The 15,052-nt window shown below is 32.5% G+C and overlaps 1 long non-coding RNA gene across 2 annotated transcripts; it reads right to left on the bottom strand.

Moving 5' to 3' along the window:
* Positions 1 to 10,975: 10,975 nt before the first annotated feature.
* Positions 10,976 to 13,738, bottom strand: LOC132715552 (uncharacterized). Of its 2 annotated transcripts, XR_009623701.1 has the most exons (3): positions 12,301 to 13,738; positions 12,039 to 12,096; positions 10,976 to 11,818 (listed from the first exon to the last, which is right to left on the bottom strand). It is a non-coding gene; the product is annotated as an uncharacterized LOC132715552 (long non-coding RNA). The 2 variants fall into 2 exon arrangements; XR_009623700.1 differs by having other exon boundaries at positions 12,039 to 13,738.
* Positions 13,739 to 15,052: the final 1,314 nt, after the last annotated feature.

The raw sequence follows: 15,052 nt of genomic DNA on the forward strand, positions 1-15,052 counted from the left end.
CATTTTTTATTACATTGCCATATGAGTTTGAGGCTTGTAAGTTCTAAATACAGTGAACAGTAAATTATAAGTTATACATATACTTGCACAAGGGTTTAGCATTCAGTAAATATAGTGGTTAGCCATAGGTTGGTAGATAATTTATTATGCCCCCATTTCGAAGAAAAGGGGGTATATTGCTTTGCACTTGTCGGTCCGTCGGTCTGTCGGTCCGTCGGTCCGTCGGTCCGTAGACCAAATGGTTTCCGAGTGATAACTAAAGAACCCTTAGGCCTAGGAACTTCAAACTTGGTATGGTGATTGGTCATGACAAGTAGATGACCCCTATTGATTTTGGGGTCAAGGGGTCAAAGGTCAAGGTCACATTGACCTAGTAAGCAAAAACGGTTTCCGATCAATAACTAAAGAACCTTAAGGCCTAGGAACTTCAAACTTGGTATGGTGATTTGTCATGATCAGTAGATGACCCCTATTGATTTTGGGGTCAAGGGGTCAAAGGTCAAGGTCACATTGACCTTGTAAGCAAAAACTGTTTCCGATCAATAACTAAAGAACCTTAAGGCCTAGGAACTTCAAACTTGGTATGGTGATTGGTCATGATCAGTAGATGACCCCTATTGATTTTGGGGTCAAGGGGTCAAAGGTCACGGTCACATTGACCTCTTGGGTAAAAACGGTTTCCGATCCATTACAAAAGAACCCTTAGGCCTAGGAACTTCAAACTTGGTATGGTGATTGGTTATGACCAGCAGATGACCCCTATTGATTTTGGGGTTAAGTGGTCAAAGGTCAAGGTCACATTGACCTTGTAGGTAAAAACGGTTTCCAATCAATAACGAAAGAACCCTTAGGCCTAGGGACTTCAAACTTGATATTGTGATTGGTCATGATCAGTAGATGACCCCTATTGATTTTGGGGTTAAAGGTCAAAGGTCAAGGTCACATTGACCTTGTAGGTAAAAACGGTTTCCGATCAATTAACTAAAAACGCTTAGGCCTAGGAACTTCAAACTTTGTATGATGATTGGTGGTGACCAGCAGATGACTCCTATTGAGTTTTGGGTCAAGGGGTCAAAGGTCAAGGTCACATCGACCTTGTAAGTAAAAACGGTTTCTGATCAATAACTTAAGAACTCTTAGGCCTAGGAACTTCAAACTTGGTATGGTGATTTTTCATGACCAGCAGATTACCCCTTTCGATTTTGGGATCAAGGGGTCAAAGGTCAAGGTCACATTGACCTTGTAAGTAAAAACGGTTTCTGATCAATAACTAAAGAACGCTTCGGCCTAGGAACTTCAAACATGGCATAGTGATTGGTCATGATCAGCAGATGACCCCTATTGATTTTGGGGTCAAAGGTCAAGGTCACATTGACCTTGTATGTTAAAACGGTTTCGGATCAATAATAAAAGAACCCTTAGGAACTTCAAACTTGGCATGGTGATTAGTCATGACCAGCAAATGACCCCTATTGATTTTGGGGTCAAGGGGTCAAAGGTCAAGGTCACATTGACCTTGTAAGTGAAAACGGTTTCTGATCAATTAACTAAAAACGCTTAGGCCTAGGAACTTCAAACTTTGTATGATGATTGGTCTTGACCAGCAGATGACCCCTATTGAGTTTTGGGTCAAAGGTCAAGGTCATGACCAGTAGATACTTGATAACCCTTATTAATTGTTTGATCACTGGGTTAGAAGTCATGCATAATTACCTTATCACATGAATAATTGGCTGCTGATAGGGGGCATACATGTTTTACAAACATATCTTGTTTAATGAGTGTTACTCAAGTTGATAAAACATGAAACTTTGTTATTAATTTATGAGCATGTTCTGGTTGCTTTAGATTTAACAGAAAATTAAATTGATTATACTTTATCAAGTGCTTGTCTTTTGTCATTGTGTACGAAAATAGATTTTAATTATTATTTACCCATACTGGTTGAGACCACCCCCCCCCCCTCATTGAGTACTGAAGTCCATAGCCCATTTGTTTGTCCTTCACCCTGAAGCCTTAGTCCTGTATCCTGACAATATTGCAAGGGACTCAGAGCATTGGGATAACCAGCCTGGTGAACTGAGCAGTATAAGTGGAGCTGATACCAAGGTCGAGCACTCACACACTCAGTCATCCGGACACTACATTGTCTATAGCATATTGTGTTTTACAATACCAAGGCCATCCGGACGCTAGGACCGCTAGCGCATCATATATTTTTAATAAGTGGAGCTGGTATCAATGTCGAGCACTCACACACTCAGGCATCCGGACACTACATTGTCTATAGCATATTGTGTTATACAATACCAAGGCCATCCGGACACCAGGACCGCTAGCGCGTAACAATATTCATGTATATTGTACATGATTTGTTTACAATGATCTGAAAATGGCAGCATATTTAAAGTAAATATCTATTTGCAGTAATTAATATAAATCACTGTCATTCTCTATTGTGCACATGTTTAATTACAGTATGTTGCAGTAACACCACCAGACTGAGAGTATTTTTGTATGAGTGTCAATTGAGTCCAGTCCACAATTGGTATGTATAATTGTACAAGTCATATTATTGTTTTACTATTTTATAAGTTTACTATATTCATTTAATAGGCCACTGGATTGAATTATTTAATATTTAATATGATACAGAAAACTGTACTTGGAATGTTCATTAATTAATATTAAAGTAATTAATTGATGTAATGGTTAAATGACTGTTATATTGGCTATTTGATGTGAGATGTATGTTATAATCATGCTATGACTTAAATTGTATATATTGTGATGTGTGTTAATGATCTCAGTAGGTACATGTAATTAGTATTGCTATATTTGTTTGTTTCAGGGCTTGATCTACATATTGATATCTTCTTGATACTGATTATATATTGATTGGTGCTTGAACAAGTGCTTGATGTGAAGTTGTGATGTGACTTTAACCTCTTGGGTTTAATCTACTGGAAGCTTTATATTAATATAGTAATATACTGAGATCATACACTGAATGGACATTTCAATTAAAAGTATTGAGCGAACTCAGCCTCGTTGATAATTTATACCTTTACATCTTTAAGGGCATAATTTTAACAAAGGTAACATTTGGCGTCCAACGGTATTTTCAGTGATCTCAGTGTTTTTAACTTTAAGTGAATTTCCAGTTTATTGACTGCAGAACTTTGTTATCCCCTGCCGAAAAGGCGGCGGGGGATATAGAAATAGTCTTCGTCCGTCCGTCCGTCCGACCTTCCGTCCTTCCGTCCGACATTTTTGTCCGGAGCATATCTCTAAAAGTATTTGAGTAATCAACGTGAAACTTCAAAGGTGTTTAGACCTCATTGAGGAGGAGTGCAGTGCACAAGAATGATAACTCTACCCTGCATAATTTTTGAGTTATTGCCCTTTGTTATTTTTCAAAATTGATTTTTGTCCAGAGCATAACTCCAAAAGCCGATGAGATATCAACATGAAACTTCATAGGTGCATAGATCTCACTCAGGAGGTGTGCAGTGCACAAGAATGATAACTCTACCTTTCATAATTTTAGAGTTATTGCCCTTTGTTATTTTTCATACCTAATTTTTCACCTGAGTGGAGCATAAATCAAAAGTGTTTGAGATGTCAACATGAAATGTTATAGGTGGATAGATTTTATTGAGGAGGAATGCTGTGCACAAGAATGATAACTCTTCCCTGTACAATTTTTGAGTTATTGCCCTTTGTTCTTTTTCATACTATTTTGTTATCTCAAAAAGTATTTGAGGTATCAACTTGAAACTTCATAGGTTGATGGATTTCATTGAGGAAGAGTGCAGTGCACAAGAATGATAACTCTACCCTGCATAATTGTTTAGTTATTGCCCTTTTTTATTTTTCAAAATCAATTTTTGTCCAGAGCATAACTCAAAAGGCCTTTGAGATATCATTATGAAACTTCATAGGGGCATAAATCTAACTCAGGAGGTGTGCAGTGCACAAGAATAATAACTCTACCTTTTATAATTTTTGAGTTATTGCCCTTTGTTATTTTTCATACTTTATTTTTCAATTCAATTTTTTTCTCAAAAAGTATTTGAGGTATCAACTTGAAACTTCATAGGTGGATAGATTTTAGTGAGGAGGGATGCAGCACACAAGAATTATAACCTACCCAGCATTATTTTTCAGTTATTGCCCTTTGTTATTTTCAGCCATCAGTATTCACATAGATTTCAAATCTGTAATCACTATAGCCATCAGTTTTCATTACCAAAAGACCTCTTAAAATGGAATTATTCTGCTGTACTACATATACATTCTTCCAATGAGCAAACACATTCGGCGGGGGATGGCCATGTTGACATGGCTCTTGTTATCTACAGTTTAAGTAACTGTGTTCAAATTATTTTAACACTTTAAGGTTATATTTAAAGTGAAATTTTGCATTTAGTGCACAGTGACATAGTTTATTATAAGGTTAGCATTTTGTGCTTAGTGATAATACATATTTAAGTAATTTTTAAGCACAGCTGAAATTTGAACAAAGTATTGAACTTCAGTGGCATATATGTACACATTTAAATTTGGATTTTACGGAGCAGATACACATATTCAGGACATTACTGTGCAACCCATCATTTTGTAATATGTGTTAGACAGGAATTTTTATCGTTTATTGGGAGAATTAGTGATATTTTCACTAATACGCTTGCTGGACGGAACACCAACTGGAAGAGTTAGTGAACTTGTCACTAATACACTTGCTTGACGGAGTACCAACTGGGAGATCTTCATATCCATAACCGACAACACGATATAGGTTTTTCTTCAAATCTAGGATCGACAACATCAACGTTTACAGGAACAGGGACATAAGCTTTTAAGTTAAACGCGAAGTGATTATAGTGATAGACTGACAGTGTTTTTAAGTACCAAAGTTTAGTGTTACATATTACAGACACTTTGTATAAGTGCTGATTCAGGGACAGTTCTGTTAATTTCTACATGATTGAACAGAAATATGGTAATTGTATGGTACATGTAACAGTCCAGTGGTCAGGTGCAGATCAACTGATGTGTGAGTAAGAAATAAAATTGAATATTAAGGAATTGCAGTTTATTAGTTAAAAGAAAGATTTTTTTGTAATATTTAGCAACTTTTCCTTTAATTTTTAAGTAATTATATAGATAATTAAATAGTTTGAATATCTTTATTAATTAATAACAAGAGCCATGTCAACATGGCCATCCTCCGCCGAATGTGTTTGCTCATTGGAAGAATGTATATGTAGTAGAGCGGAATAATTCCATTTAAAGAGGTCTTTTGGTAAACTGATGGCTATAGTGATTACAGATTTGAAACCTATGTGAATACTGATGGGCTGAAAATAACAAAGGGCAATTACTGAAAAAATAATGCAGGGTAGGTATATTCTTGTGTGCTGCATCCCTCCTCAGTAAAATCTATCCACCTATGAAGTTTCAAGTTGATACCTCAAATACTTTTTGAGAAAAAAATTGAATTGAAAAATTAAGTATGAAAAAGAACAAAGGGAAATAACACAACAATTATAAAAGGTAGAGTTATCATTCTTGTGCAGTGCACACCTCCTGAGTGAGATCTATGCACCTATGAAGTTTCATTTTGATATCTCAAAGGCTTTTTGAGTTATGCTCTGGACAAAAAATTAATTTTGAAAAATAACAAAGGGCAATAACTCAAAAATAATGCAGGGTAGAGTTATCATTCTTAAGCACTGCACTCCTCCTCAATGAGATCCATCAACCTTTGAAGTTTCAAGTTGATACCTCAAATACTTTTTCAGATAAGCTCTGGACAAATAGCATGAAAAAAAAAACAAAGGGCAATAACTCAAAAATTGTATAGGGAAGAGTTATCATTCTTGCGCACAACATTCCTCCTCAATAAGATCTATCCACCTATGACATTTCATGTTGATATCTCAAACACTTTTTGAGTTATGCTCCACTCAGGTGAAAAAATTAGGTATGAAAAAATAACAAAGGGCAATAACTCAATATTATGAAAGTAGAGTTATCATTCTTGTGCACACCTCCTGAGTGAGATCTATGCACCTATGAAGTTTTCATGTTAATATCTCATAGGCTTTTGGAGTTATACTCTGGACAAAAATCAATTTTGAAAAATAACAAAGGGCAATAACTCAAAAATCATGCAAGGTAGAGTTATCATTCTTGTCCACTGCACTCCTCCTCAATGAGGTCTATCCACCTATGAAGTTTCAAGCTGATAACTCACATACTTTAAGAGATATGCTCCGGACAAAAATGTCGGACGGAAGGACGGACGGACGGAAGGACGGACGGAAGGTCGGACGGACGGAGACTATTTCTATATTCTCCGCCGAAATTTTTCGGCGGGGGATAAAAAAATAGACAACTGCAATTTCTAATATTCAGTATGATACCCTGTACGAAAAATCAGCATGGCTTTTTTGAAAAACAGGACCGATTCAGGCCTGTTTTGAACCAGAATTGGCAAAATCAGGGTGAAATAGACAGGGACCCTGAATTTTCAAGAAATCTCACAAGGGAATTCAAGTTTTTTCTACCCTGACATTGTCTTCATTTTGGTTAAAGTCCTGGAAGCAGGAATATTTGCACTTTGAAAATATTTTGAGACAGATTTTACTGACTTGGAGAAATATAAGCATAATCTACCCAGATATTTCAATGTTAGAAAATTTTCAAGAACCAGTTTCAATACAGTCTTAAAAGTTCTTCATTTCCAGCCTGATTTTTCTTAGTTAGAGTTATTAGAAATGAATTTTGTAATACACTTATAGTACAGTTTACATTGCTGTTCAGATAAAATTGAATTTTTAAATTCAGAAGAAAATATATTAATTATAATGTCTATTTCTGGAAAGTTTCAGTTGATTTATGGTAAACTCCATTTAACAAAAATTCTTTTCATGTACTGAATTATTCTTTATTTTTTTTTGTTTGAAATTATGTAGATTATTTAGCTCAACATGATTTATTGTTATCTATAAAATTGATAATTGTCACTGGTAATTGATTGTATTTATATTTAACTAATGATAAAAAGATATTATTTAATGCATTAATTGGTCAGCAATAAGTAATGTACAAGATTTTTAGTTTATATCAATCATCTCACAATCTGTACAGAATCTCCTACTTCTAAGGTCAGCTTTCAGTTTATATAAACAAATAACCTTCAAGTGGAACTTTTTACAGTATTTCAAAATACTTTATGTTAAACTGGGCTATCTGGCAGATGAAAATAGAGAAGTTACCACAGATTGACCAACAGCAGTTTAAAATCCAGAGCAAATATCACACCCTGAAAATTATTTCCAGCATGGTCATTTTCTTTAGAAAGATTGGAGGCTTAAGTTGTGATTTTAATTCAAATAAATCAACTTACAATTATATATTAATACATATATGAGTTTTGATAATTACATAGAAAATGAGATTTAAAAATTCAACTTCCCCAGCTATACAGACTTTTCTTGGGAGATTTATTGTGAAATTTATATATAACATGGAGCATAATAGATGTGTTAAACTTTGTTATTCAATTTGAAAATATGGAGGGAAATAAGCAGCCAATTGTAACCCAGCAAACACCTGACGTTGTTTCAACGTTAGATCTAAGTTGGATTTATGTCGCGACGTCAAAATCCTTAATACAACGTTGAAACAACGTTGTATTCACGACGTCGTATCAACGTGTTGGAATTACGTCGATACGACATCGGATTTCAGTGAAATCTAACACAGTAGTCTTGATTGAGTCACTTCCCTTTGTTCTGATTTATAAACCCGATAGGTGGCTCTTATTTAAGTTCAAGATAATCATTCGAATTTTGTTATTCATTTTTTTCTTCACATCCATTGTATTGTTAAAAATTTTTTTTTGTTATACTAGACAATAGAAAAGGAACAATGTTAGTATTTTAAATAAATTGAAAAAAAATAACGAAACTTGATGAATTTCAAACGAGGCTACAACAACAACTTGTTTCAAATTCAAACAAAGACAAAGGACTTTTAGACATCAAGAAAGTAAAAAGTAATAGTGATATTTTTTTGGAGGGTAGGATTTTATTTAAACTTACTGCATGCATAGTATAATAACTGAAAAATTTAGTTACATAAGGATATATATTTTCATATTTTCAATTATCTCATTATTAACATGTTCTGATTCGCCCTAATTAACTCGTACTTTTGGGATTCAAATGATATAGACATTGTATGAAATTCGTGTCAATTATTTTGTTTTATTTGTGTTTTCATTTTAAACCAAGATCCCCTCATGAATGACCTTAATCTCTCAGATTAGTAGACTAGATAACAAAAGGTATTTCACCACAACGTTTTGTTAACAAAGGAACACATGTCAAATATTTGAGATTTAATCTATTGTTATTCAAATAGATCTACACGTAAAAGGTCAAAGTAGGGATCTATCAACAAAAGTATACTGTCAAAGTACAAATTTATAACTTAATTTTTGTCAATAATCATTGGATTTGTTTTTTTATAGACTGACTCTAATGTTTTGATGCAATTAGCTGATAACAATGTATATTTGTATACATGAAAAACAGTCGACAGAAAAAACATTTGGACATAAAAGAATGATGAGGACATCAAATTAAGTAATATATGGATTTTTGATTTTGTTATTTACTATAAATTTGTGTTTTGTGTCAAAATTAACTGTTAAATCAAAAAGTAAAATAATTACGGTGAAATGTCTTATGATTGAATTTGCAACTTTACATGTTACTGTTTTGCAAATTACATATATTTGAAGTTATAGTTTTTGAGTATTCTACATCATCAATCGACATGTTTCTAATTTATGATATGCTAGTGTAATCTATGGGTAATAATATTGTAATTTAATATTATAGTCTAGTCAAATTAGCCCGAAAATCAAGCTAACCTAGAACTAATTGCAAAAGTTTTTGTTTTGGTATTTTATGATGGTACCATATCTGCTTGATATTTGGAAAAAAGTTGCACTCTTTTGCTGAAGGGGAAATGTGATAATTCTAGCTTTCAAGTTGACACCCTTAAATTTCAGTTGTAAAATCGGCGTAATTTGTTAATTTCCGATGATACTAAAAAAACACGTCTATATATAAGTTAAACATATTTATTACATGCAAACTTCATACAAACAAATTTTTGTCCATGTTGATACAAAAATTTACGCATTTAAAATTAAAAAAAAAATTTTGGTGGGCAATTCTATGACAAACTGGTGTCAAATTACCCCACCCACTTTATGTTAATTTTTTTAACCAGTCAAATTCCGATATATAAGCAGCAAATCATCCATTCCATGTATATTTACAGTAAAAACAATACATAATAACATATTTATGCATGAAGAAGTACTTTGTAAATTATGTCAACTGTATTCATATGAATTAAAATGGACATACATGTGTATTGTAAATTATGTTTTAGATAAATGTTAAATAATTCAGGTACACTTTTGTTTAGCTAACATTCTGAACATCCAACGCATTTTGAATAATTTGTTTGTTTCAAGCAAAAAAAAGAACAACAAGTAAGCATAATTAAGAGCGAGTAACAATTACCAAAACTACAGATGAAAAATACTATGCCCGGTCTATCATACTCTATGGAGAAATTGTAGTACATGTATATACATTTAAGTGTCACTTGTTGAAATTTGACATTACACACGGAATAAAACTATATTACAAATGTACAAATGTACCGAAGAGCTACCTAATTTGGCAAGCAACAATGTAGTGATAATAAATATAAAGAACACGAATATACAGGCTGTTTCATTCACAAGAACTACATTTTTGTCACATCGATATGTACACTTAAATCACTTTAAGTATATGGTAGGGTTATTGTCATGCTTGCACTGACACATAACAGTCTACAACATATAAGACAACTTCTATAAATTTGAAATTATCGTTCTGTATTTCAGACAGTATAGTAATACATTTTTATTTACAATAGGTGAACTTTGACATTGACAATTAGAGAAAAAAAACAGTGTGTCGCAACACAAGCAAATATAAGAAAGCATTGATAAGTATGTATTCAATATACAATCTAACTTTAAATGTACAATACTATTGTACATTTGGAGTTAAATTGTTTCAAACATTTTACTACATTTATGTTATAGGGCATAGTTTGGTGCTAGTACAAGTTAATTGTTTTGTGATAGACACCAATATAAAATATTGTGCATAAATTTTAGTATAATTTGACACTGGATAAAAGAGTATAACTACAATACTAAAGAACTACTTCATATGGCAAGCAAACAGAGTATTATTATAAATCTTTTGTTTTTATTACAAGCTACATTGTATTAACATCGCGAGGAATATGAGACTGTTCAATATATAGAACATATTTGTCTGCAAAGTTTTTTATGAATAACTTAAAGTGAAACCTCTATTGCTTATGTAAAAACAAGATGCCAGATGCATGTACATTGCCAATAATAACACAAAATATGAATACATTTCAATACAAAACAGGTAAAAAATTGACAACTTAGTTCTAAGAGCATTGTGTCGATACAAGATCTAGTCCTCCATGTCTGCAAAATCAATATCTGAAATGGACCGTCAGTTTGAACAGCTAATACAATGACATTCTCCACAACCAACCGAACATTCGAGGTCATGTTTGCGACAGGTACATCTCTAAGAGTGGCATTTTTTGCAATTGCATCTGATAATATTTAAAAGAAAATCTGGAGCAGCGGGTTGTGTAGATTTTGCGGGTACAAGAGTCCTTAGAGAAGTTCCTATCCCCATTCAGTTGGGTCTAATTTATCATTTCCAATCCATGTTTGTGTTTGAAAATATGACGGTATAGAGTGTTGCGCCGCAGCATCAGACGTAGGCGGAATGCTTTGAACTTGAATAACAGATGAACTTGACATGGTTTTACTTACAAATTTGTGAAATCTCAGTCTGTTCAAATTTATCTCCCTAGCTCCATCATATAATATCCTCATGGCATTTTCACCACCTGTAATAATTTCTTCTTTGTTTGTTGAAGAATGAAATATTGCAGCATTTTGCCGGAACACTTCATTTTTACACATTATTTTAAGAACTGTCGCAACCAGAGAAAGCGTGCAGGAATGGTAGGAGATAACAAATCTCTATTCCAATCACATTTTGGTGTCTTTTGAATATATATGCCAAACTATTTGGGTTTTCATTGTCTGATCTGAAATATACATTCTTCGAATCTGACGAAAATCCAAAACTGACAACAGTCTGTTTAAAACAACATTTCCCCACAGATTGTTTCTCTCAGAACATTTGAGTTGTATTGTTTCCTGCATCCTCGGTAACCCAGGCTATTTACCGTATATATGTATCGGTAATAATATTAAATGTAGTATATACGGAATGTGTACCGTGGGTTCCGACGATGTGTTTCCTGAAAATCAAAACTTCTACCAGGATGAACATCTACGTTTACCAGATGCAACTTTAGCAGGCTTACCACAGAACAAGCAATTACACTTAAAAGCAAAATTAGCATTTGATCTTAAAGGTCTTTTAACTAGGTTACACTTAACATTGGAACTATTTGAAATGTTTCTATTGTGAATAAAATCCCTTCTACAGTCTTGGTGCACAATTTGGCCTGTAATTGTTTGTATACTTGTATACTTGAATTCCTCAGATCGCTAGCATAGTTAACACTGTTGCTTCCCTTCTCTCTGAGAGTGACAATTGGGACCTATTCTGGATATCCTGCGCACAAAATACGCACGTTGTAGAATCTGAAAGCATATTTTAAATCTACAGATCTGTATATATTATTATTTTGTATATGCATTATTTCACAGTAACAATAGTATTATGTAGTGTAAAATATGAATATACATCATACATGTATATAACTTATGAAATATGTTATTTTATATATGTTTGTGTATTGATTTTCTTACTATTCAGACCAATATGTATAAACCATCTGACATTGGTAAAAACAAAATATACCTGTTGCCATGTTGATATTTACTTGTAGATCCCGAAATCAGAAATGCACAACGGGTTTCTGAAAAAAAATATTCAGTATAGAAATATTCAGTATGAAATGTGCATTTATTTCAGCCTACCTTAAATAGCCTATGTTATTTCCCTGCATTTAACAATACATTAAACCTTTATCCGAAAACTTAATGGCAAGCATGTGTATATTTACAGAGAAATTGTCATGAGTTTTTATTAATTTAATATACAGTAGTCAGTATAAACATACCGAAATGCAATGCCCTTCATATCGTTATTGGTTCCATCAGCATGGTTTGTTAATGTGGCTTGTATCATCTATAGAAATAAAAGACATATTTTGTGAGAAATCATGTATGAATTTATCATATATTTATATTAGCATACTAACTTTGTATTTAAAAGAAACAAGTATATTTTGCATGAACCGATACTCAAATGACATAATCGTTCATTTCATTTTTCCACTTTGATTAATAAAGCGTGACGTCATTTGGCCAATGCCAATTTGAATATTCGGCATTACTTTCCATAGGTGTTAAATGTAGGCAATAACAAAAAATATCCGTACTATGTTATACTTTGCATTTTTAAAATATTAAATCAGTAAGTTATACAATCACAACAGACCGAGGAAGGTGAACATATATGGAATGTATTGTATGTTCCGGGCAATCATGTAGTATGAAAGCTCGGGAGCGATTTTGCAAATTTCCTATGAAGAGCTACTGGTGTGGTCCATTTCACATAATAGCATATTTAAAAAAAGGACAAGTTAAAACACACATTGTTCATATATTATAGATAGAAATTGTGCATAGATAATACTTAAAGTATGACTCACCTTGATACAAGAGACAGCTGAACATTAGATAATCATCATATGACCATTGGTGTGTAAATCATGGATGTCCTATCTGAAATTAAGTATTGATTTTATTTATGTACATTTACATGTTTAATAATGCAAAATATATATCTAAATATAAATTTATATATACGTACATGTAAATCTGAATATTGTTTTATATACTGGTTTGGGACCACCAAAACCAGACAACCACCAAACCCGGACGGCCCCGAAAATGCTTTATTTAGTATTTTCTTTGTTCAGTGGTTGTGGTTATTACGTAAATAAATTTATTTCAACCTACATAAATGGTAATATTTTTGTTGTCTATTTCTAGAATGTTGACGTTGAAATTTGGGGGTCAAGAAAGCATTGCCTGACCTCATATACCAGCTATAATCATTTGCAGAGTAATCAATATAATATCCAAAACTTCAGCATTTGTTGCTGAAATATTGTATATCATGTTAAAAATCTAAAATCAAAACACCCCACGTGATGTACATATCTGTCCGGACACATGGTACTGTAGTGTAGACAAGTTAGGTAATTTTGATACCCTCCTTGTGGGGCCTCAGATATAAGTGTCAATACAATCAGAAATAAACAAACTAGTTTGTTAGTTAGGAGAAGAACCTAGCTGAACAGTGTCAAATTTTAAGGTGTCTAGGTTAGAAATTATGAAATTTGTACGGAAAATTGTTCAAAAAGTGTTCGTTTGATGGTCCCCGACAGTACAATAAAAATACCTTGTTATAATAAAATAATGCAAATTCACGACGTAAATTATGTCCCGTTTTGTCTTCCGTAGATTAAAAAATCGTGAAATTTGTTCATTTCAAAGTAACAATATAATGTCGAAAATACAAAGTTTTCATATTAAATATGTCTTAATAACATTTTTTTTCTTATAAATATATATATATCATTTATTTAAATCAAATCTACTAAGTAAACTTTTACTGGTGATATTGGTTTGCTGTTTAGTTATTTCCAAAAATATTTAACATAAAATCGTAGTTATATTTAACTATGGCACTTATTGTGAAAGTAAAAAGGCATAAATGATCAAAGTAAATGTAAAATACACAAAACAAACTTACCTTTGCCATCTAAATGCTATTTTTGATGAAAAATGATATTTATGTTTTGACGGAAGTTTCACGAAATCATATGACAAGTTTTCAATGACGCGTATGACAAGTTTTCAATGACGCGCGTGCCTACGTAAAATTGTTACGTCATAGGAAAAAGCTGCGTGTATGGTGTACAGTTCGGGTCTTAAAATATAAAGTTAAAATTCGTGAACTTTGAACGCGTGTAAAAAAAGTTGTGCACAGAGTTATATGTGCAACTTTTTTTCTGACATATACATATACCAGACCTATTCAATGAACAAAGATTCAAAACTTTTGCAATTAGTTCTGGGTCATATTTTATTTTTACTAGACTATTATTGATATAAGACCATTTTAGTTACTATGTACACCTATTTATTTCTATTTCTTTTTTTGCAGTTTCAAGGGGAAAAGACAAGTTGAACCTCAAAACAAGTTTTTACATCATTATTTGACACAGTGTCTTCGTAGATGAAAATAATCAGGATCCAGTGGTGAACGTTTAGTTTATCAGAAATATTCACATGGAGGAGTATATCTCCAAATTTAATATTTTTAAGTTAGTTTTAGAAGAAAAAAGACCAAAAAAACACCTACTTTCTTTAAAAGTAAATATTATTGTTTTGTGTGTTACATTTAATTTTTACAGAAGGGAATATTTTCCCTCACTTATCCAATTTTGTTACCGATGAAATCAACTGCAAAAGAAAGGTTTATTTTCCATGAATTCCATTTTCTATGAGTTTTTAAAAGAAAACCTTTTTAAGCATGTTGTAAACTTTAATTGACATATGTTGTAATAGATAATAGTAGTTAATGTAATACTGTACATAGACCTTTAAATGTAAATGATTTGTTGACTGTTATTTGTTATAATTTTGGATTACACAATGTGTATTATTGTATTGACTGAAAGAGGTCTGATAAATGTTGAACAATTTTTGAAAAGACATGTAGCTCTTATTTTTTTTAATTTTAATAGTTTATATACATTTTTATAAAATATCAAACCTTATTTTGTTATCACTATAAAT

This window comes from Ruditapes philippinarum, unplaced genomic scaffold (assembly GCF_026571515.1).
Source record: "Ruditapes philippinarum isolate M1 unplaced genomic scaffold, ASM2657151v2 ctg1898_1_1_1_1, whole genome shotgun sequence".
NCBI lineage: Eukaryota > Metazoa > Mollusca > Bivalvia > Venerida > Veneridae > Ruditapes > Ruditapes philippinarum.